We start from the raw sequence: 8,244 nt of genomic DNA on the forward strand, positions 1-8,244 counted from the left end.
GAGGGAGGAGATATGGGAACATATGTATATGTATAACTGATTCACTTTGTTGTAAAGGAGAAACTAACACACTATTGTAAAACAGTTATACTCCAATAAAGATGTTAAAAAAAAAATATGACACTGTAAATCAACTCTTGTTCAATAAAGAAACTCAATGAAATATCACCTCAAAGCAACTAGGGTAGATATAATTTTATAAATGGAGAATAATAATAATAACAATAAATGTTTGACAAAATGAAAAAAAAAAAGCCTGATACCATGCAAAATAATACTTATTTCACTTATGGCTAAGTACATACATAGTAATAGAATAAAATCATGCATAAGTAGGGTAAACATGAAATTCAAGAGAATCTTAACTCTGGGACTGGAAAAGAATGAGATGCAAAAACTAAACGGAGGATTTTATCAGTAGTTGTTTTTTTAAATATTCATACATATGACTTGCTATATTTAACATATTTAATGATAAGAAATATGTCCCTTGTTTGTCTAAAAACTACCTCTGCATGTGCTCCTTCTTGTCAGTCTTCCTGAAAGTGTTAGCAAATTGGAGAGCTTGTGTGAAAAGATTTTTCACATAGAAGCGCTAGGTTAAAATTCGATCTATGGACGGGAATAAAGACGCAGACCTACTAGAGAATGGACTTGAGGACAAAGGGAGGGGGAAGGGTAAGCTGGGACAAAGTGAGAGAGTGGCATGGACATATATACATTACCAAACGTAAAATAGATAGCTAGTGGGAAGCAGCTGCATAGCACAGCGAGATCAGCTCAGCGCTTTTTGAACACCTAGAGGGGTGGGAGGGAGACACAAGAGGGAAGAGACATGGGGATATATGTATGTGTATAGCTGCTTCACTTTGTTATAAAGCGGAAACTAACACACCATTGTAAAGCAATTATACTCCAATAAAGATGTTAAAAAAATAAAATAAAAATAAATAAAATTATAAAAATAAACACACACACACAAAAAAATTCGATCTATAATTTCACTCAGTTCAGAACCTGCATTGATTGTACTTCAGCAGGTTGAGTGTTAAACCACATCAAATGAGTTAAGGATTCCAGATCTTGCTTACAGTATGACATTAATCAATTTCTAGTAATTCCTTGGCCAGCTCTCCTAGATTTTCAAAGTGTCAAACCAACTCTTTTTATCCTATCACCCACAGTCAGCTTGTGCTGTAATTGAACATAAAATTTCCAGACATTCTCACCACATGCCCTGCTGAGGGCTTGATGTGTTTTCCACGTGCAGCTTTCCAAAGAAATAATAATTTAAAAACAAAATTACACGACTCTATCTCTGAAGCTTGAAAACTCAAAATTTTTCCTTTTTATTTTTTTATTGAAATATAGCTGACATACAAGTTAACATTAGCTTCAGGTGTTCAACACAGTCATTCAACATTTATATACACTATGAACTGATCACCACAGTAAGTCTAGTAACCATCTGTCATTATCACAGTAGTATTGACTATATTCCCTATGCTGTATTTTACATCCCCATGACTTTATTTTACAACTGGAAGTTTATACGTCTTAATTCCCGTCACCTATTTTGCCCAACCCTTCAGCCCCCTTCCCTCTGGTGACCACTCATTTGTTCTCTGTATCTGTATTTTAAAATTAAGACTTATCTTGAACTAACCTCTATATGTTATAAAGGAAGCTCACAATCTGTCTTTATAGGACATCTTTCACTCTACCTCTTTTATAAGGGTGCACTTTGAAGGTGCAAATTAATGAATTCAATATTTATTGGGAGGCAAACTCTTAAATCAATAAATATTTAATAGGCTCAAGCATTATTTTGAATGAAAGCTTTCCTGCTTGCCTAGATAGAGGAAACTGTCATTCCAAATCAGTTTCCCCCATCCCTACCCACCACCCTCCTAAAAGCTTGGTCCTGCATTTAATTTACCTTTGCAATTTCAGCAATAAGGGCCTGGTCAATTAATGAGCAGTTCCTTAACTAAAGGGTCCTTACCTGAATGAATGAGGAATAACTGGATTCATTTATTTTAAAATGCCTAACAGAAATTAGTACTTGCAAATTTGTTTTTGAAAATTAACAGTGGTTTAAAGAAAAATCGACCCTCCCCGTCCCCCCAAAAAAAGTAATTAGTAGCCTCCCTGGCCCACCATTTGACCTAAAGTAAGAAACCTTGTCCATGGCATTTATATTTTAACCTAAATTTAAGGAGTCCATATCTAAATGGAAAATGCCATAACACCAACTGACCGCCCCACCAGCTCTCCTATTCCCTGTGTCAAATGCTGACACAAGGTTGGCTCATATACCTGGCTTGCTCTGCTCTTCAGCTAGATGCAGACATCACAGCTGCTATTAAGCATTTGGAGATGTGGATTTTAAAAATTAAAGAAAACTAATAGTGTCTTTTATGATACTGCCATAGAGTAATGAGTGATGCAAATTGGCCCATCCTCCTTAAGAGAGAATCTAAAAGAAATACTTCACTTTGGGGTTCTGGTCATCCACAGGCAACAGAATAAGTATATTGTTGTCATTTATAATTTTTAAAATGAGTTGAATTATGATAGAAATTACCCCACACATATACATCATTGTCTTACTTTCATTCCCTGCCCCCATCCAAAAATATTATACATTGGTAGGGAGGTTTTGCTTAGGAGGGATTTTGAGATGAGTTCAGCATGCTTCCAAGGGGTTACTAGAAGCCAGCTGCCAAGGGCAGGAGATCCCAGTGGTGCTCATTACACATATATCTACCTTTCAATTGAACAATTATTGAGCACTTACTGTTTATCAGGTATTTTGCCAGCCCTGGAGATAGTAAGATGAATAAAATGCTGACACTAGCCTCAAAGATGTCTAATTCAAGGATGCCTACTAAGTAGACAGGCAATTCCAATACAAATAATAAAAATCATAAAAGAAGATGCTAAGAAAACCAAGCTTCTCCCAGCCCCAGGAAGGGTACCTAATTCTAGCTGAAGCAATCAAAGAAAGCTTTCCAGAGAATTCACACCATAGTAAGTCATTAGGAATAAATGAGAATTTGTAGCATATGGTTGATATGGGTAAGGGCATACCAAGCAAAGCAACTGAGTATTCAGAGAAGCACAGACACATAGACTAACATGGAGCATCCAGGCAGACATGTAGGGCAAATGTGAGACTTTATCCTTAAGGCAATGGAGTCCTTGGAAGCATTTTACACAAGAAAGTGAACTGATCATACACATGCTTCAGGAAGGTCACTATGGCATCGGTGTGGACCATGCATCAGAGAAGGGCCATGCGAGAAGCAGGAAGAGAATTATGTGGCCAGCAATCTATAAAATGTATCAGATGTCCATCACATCAGGAAACATGTCAGACTAATTTTGCAGTAAGTTGTACTTGGATGGCAAGAGGGAAGTATTTCAAAAGTTGTTGGAACATCATTATAACTCTCTGTGAAAATAATAGTAAAATAATAATGAAATAATAACTCAAGAATTCTTAGTGTCTTTGATCCTCACAACCATCCTGTGTGGTAGGGTTTATCCCCCGTTTTAGAGTTAAGCCAACAAAATCAGAAAAATTAGGTAAATCAAGTAAGTACCCCAAATCACATCCCTACTAAATCACAGAATGATAATCCAAACCCAGGTTGTCTAGCTCTAAACCCACACTCTTTACATTACACTGATTTCTCTTAAATCCTCCATTTCAGAAGGTTTATTACAGGGCTTCCCTGGTGGTGCAGTGGTTGCGCGTCCGCCTGCTGATGAAGGGGAACCGGGTTCGCGCCCCGGTCTGGGAGGATCCCACATGCCGCGGAGCGGCTGGGCCCGTGAGCCATGGCCACTGAGCCTGCGCGTCCGGAGCCTGTGCTCCGCAACGGGAGAGGCCACAACAGAGGGAGGCCCGCATACCACAAAAAAAAAAAAAAAAAAAAAAAAGAAGGTTTATTACAGGACCATTAAACTGTGGTCTCTTCAAAAATAGTCCATTAAAGTTACTACAGAATTTTCTCAGTTGCTTTATTATTTTAGTCTTCCATATATTAAAGTTTAAAACATTACTCAGAGAAAATATACTAGAAAGAAACCGGCCACCATAGTGCTGATGCAGGCCACAGGGGTTATTCTCAAAGCTAATACAACTTCTCAGAAAGAAATACTAACACTAAATTATGCTAAAAGTATTTTTGGCTCTTACTAAATGATGCATATAGAAAGCCTAGTTTAAAATAGTCACAGATTCAAGAGGGGAGAGGAAAGATACTTCACTGTCATCACCCTTGCTTAAATCGCCAGATTGGTCATGCAAAATGCAACCTATATGCAATGGATGAGTTAACATTGTTATCACAACCTTCACTTTTCCATTGTCTGACTTTTATGAGATTAAATTTGCAGTCTTAAAGGTTGCTCCACTCTAGGATTTTTGCATTTAATTAAACACAGCAATAGAGAAAAATCACATTTTTCAGAACAAGTGTTCATCATCTTAAATCTAAAAATAAAAAAGATGAGTCATCATGATTCTCAAAGGAAAGCTTTCAACTTGCCCTGCTACTGTATTATTATTTTTTATAGCTAATATGAGATCTGCCAGAAACATGTGGATACAACATCTATAAAAGACAATTATTGTACTTGTTTTCAAGCTTGCCTATATGTTATTCTGTAGAATGCAAAATCAGATATCCTTGCTAGAATTTATCAATTAAGTCTTTAATAGATATAACTTTTTTTTTTTTTACTATTATTACATGTCAAAATAACCTCTCTCTTCAGAATCCCGAGAATACAATATTGTCTACAAGTCTAGCTAGATATTTTGAAATACTGTGAAGTACCCCAGACACCAATATCAAAACCCAAAGAAACAAAATCATCTCTCTTCCGAAAACTGAGTGGGGAAAGGGATCCTTGCAGTCTGTTAGAAAGACTAAAAATTACGAATACTATAATGGCATCTCGTGGAAGCATTTAAATATATGAGGTATGCATTTTAGTGGTTATTAAAGCATCCCCTTAACTGCAATGTGGATACTGTAGCCTTAATTTTAAAGTTGACATGCAGATAAAAGTTTAAATTTCTAAACAGAGAGTCTTCCTTTATTCAGTCAACAAATATTCGTAAGGTATCTTCTAAAACCAGGCACCACTATCCCAGGCCTCATCTTCTAAGGAAGGTAACCTTTGGGCCCATGAAACAGAAATTTTCACACTTCACTTGTATCTCCTTTTTTTTTTTTAAGAATCTCCTTAGCCCCAACACGATGCTAGTTTTGATAATTCATTTTTTTAATCGCACATGGACCCTTAAAGTTTCCACTTTACTTCTCTCATAAGACTACTGCAGGTACAGAGAAATGAGGTAGCTATGTTCCCCACAGTAGGTCAGCTGGTTACTTGTGCTTCGTGGAGTGACATTGCTGAGCTATGGTCACCATGTCTCAGCACTGGCTCTCTTCCAAGAAGGTTCAAAGAGATTAGCAGCCTCACAGAGGATGTGTCACACTTAACAGTCAGATGAGAGACTGATAAATAAATTAGCATGCCAATGAAATACATTACAATGAGAATTAAAACAAGTCTTCCAAGTTTACTTGAAATCCCTTGACCAGTGCATTCTGTCCCTGTATGCAACCTACTTGAGAAACCAAATTATAATCAGAAACTGGTTTAGGAAACATGAAATCTGGTCAAAGGAAGATGTGGACTTGAGAAAGAAAGGGTATTGAGAAGGAAACTCAGAGAGGTAGAAAGAAAGCCAGTGATATCTTTGCAGACTTGGGAAAAAAAGATTTTCAAGTAGATAGAGACCAGCTTTGGTAAATGCTGTGAAAGGTGAAGTATAAACAAACCAACCAAAAATAAAAATAGTGTTTTGGGTTTGTCTTTTAGAAAGTAACTGAAAACAGACTCAGTGGGATAGGGCAGCTGGAACCAGATTATAATGGGCTGAAGAGAATGGTCCTTAAAATGACAAGAAAGCAATTATGGGACATCCTTTGAAAACACTGGTAGTGGAGGGAAATAATAACAAATGGAGGGACAGGGTCTATGAGGGTTTCTCTGGATGAAGCACTCAGCCATATCTATATTTTGAAGTGCCGTGAATAATAGAGAACACAGAACCGTGAAAAAAGAACCAGCATTGATGAAATCAAGACCACCAATGGAGACATTATTAATTAGTCTTAGATATCAGAAGAGATATCTCCTCTAGGTTAAGAGGAAACTAGGTGGTAGAACAGACATAGATAAATTGGTATGGATGGAGATATAATTCAGCAAGGGGTACACCTGTATTGACAAGTACATTTTTTTTCTGTATGGAAAAGAAATTTTGTCTCCTGAGAGAAAGGGCAATAGTAGTGGGGTGGGTGTAGAAGAAGAGCTGATTAAGGGCAGTACTGAGGCTGCAAGTCACAGTGGAGACCATCAGCTTGGTCTCAGTTCCCTCAACTCGGATTTCATCCAGCATCTCTCAGCACCTAAGATATAAGAGTAGAGAAGGCAGGAGGTTGATCCAAATCAGGGTTAACAAAATGGGTCTAGTACAGAGGGAAACACAGGGAAACTCTGATACTGAGAGTGCTGTTAAGAAAATGACTGGAGTGATATACCACAAGCTTGTAGGTAATATTTGGAAGAAATGAAGCCATGAGTGGGCAGTGCACTAGGAGAAAATTGAGGGGTGGATAATATAGAGAGCTTGAGGAAAACAGTCATATATGTGTTTCCTGGAAGCAGAGCCTCAGACAAAGGCTTGTTGGTGGACAGTTTATTTAAGAAACTCCAGGGAACCAGAATGAGGATCAGGGAGAGTTAAGCGGGGAAGAAAGGGAAGTCAATACAAGGATATGTTATCAAATTAATCATGGATACATATACCTGGTATTTGATCTCATTTGATCTTCTGAGAACTGTGAAATGTGTCCGTAACTGTTCACCCAGGGAACAAAAGAATAAAGTATTTTCCATGCACTTTTGGACATCATTGGTCAAGGGTGATTCCATGGGCATCAGCTGCATCACATTTCCAATTTGCACATGCGTGAGTGCCAAACAGGTTCCTGAAACGTCCCATGCTGCAGCATCAGAGAAGTCTTAGGGAGGGAAGTGAGAGGTATGCAAAGCAGGACATGTGATGAGATGCTGGCAGGTTGTACCTCCAGAAATTTGGCCAAATCCTAACCAAAACCTCCCTATGGCAGTGACGAGAGAGGTGAGTGTGAATGTATGTAAAGTGGTACAAGACCTAAGATCAAGTGTAAAGTAAGAAAGTGAGAGAGCTTGAAGAATAAAAGGCTAATGACTCCAGACATGTATATCAACACTTAGTATCTTAGAGCTGGAATTATTCCAGAGATTGATAAACATCTGGATGTAGCCTTGAGAGTAAATTATTGGAATTGAGGTAATCTGGGAATTCTGATTACTTAATACTAGTTATACTGTAATAATGACCCCAAAGTATCTAATTTATAACAATGTTTTATTTCTTATTTAGACTACATGTCCATCTCAGATCAGAAAAAGCTCTGCTCCATTACACTGTGACCCATGCCAAGCAACCTCCATCTGGAAAATTATAGGTCTTTTGATAGGAGGAAAATACAGTATGGTAAACCTTGACTTGGCTATCAAACCTTCTCAGAAATGACACTCATCACTTCTTTTCACACTTTCCTGGCCAAATCAAGCCATATGTCTGTGCCTCAGTTCCACAGAGCAGGGACCGATCATTCTTCCACAGGGAGGATCACCAGCAGGAGGGGCACCAAATATGAGTGAACAATAATATAACCGACCACCGAGGCTATGTTGTGTCATGACTCACATGAACAATTGCTGATGGCAGGGTTGAGGTCGAACAGAAGAACAATATCTTCGAAGAATAAAGGGCAGAAAGTAACAACAATAAGGAGTTCTAGAAGGTGATTTATGAAAGGAACGCTCTCAGGAGAAAGGGAATGAGGAAATCAGATCAGGGCAGGAGAAGAAACCAAGCAAAGATTTATCCTCAGAAGATGACTAACCTCAGTCTGAACCCATGGGGCACTCTGGAACATGAATTGAGGCAAGGGGCCAGTCCTTTGAACCTCCTGTCAGTCAGCCAGGGGCTATGGGCTCTGGGGACATAACTTCGAGTTGCAGTGACTTTCTGGCAACATTGCAGAGCAGAGAGCAGAGATGAGCCAACACAGCACCTGGGAGATGGGTGAACAGGCCCAGTAA

Source organism: Physeter macrocephalus, chromosome 11, assembly GCF_002837175.3.
Source record: "Physeter macrocephalus isolate SW-GA chromosome 11, ASM283717v5, whole genome shotgun sequence".
NCBI lineage: Eukaryota > Metazoa > Chordata > Mammalia > Artiodactyla > Physeteridae > Physeter > Physeter macrocephalus.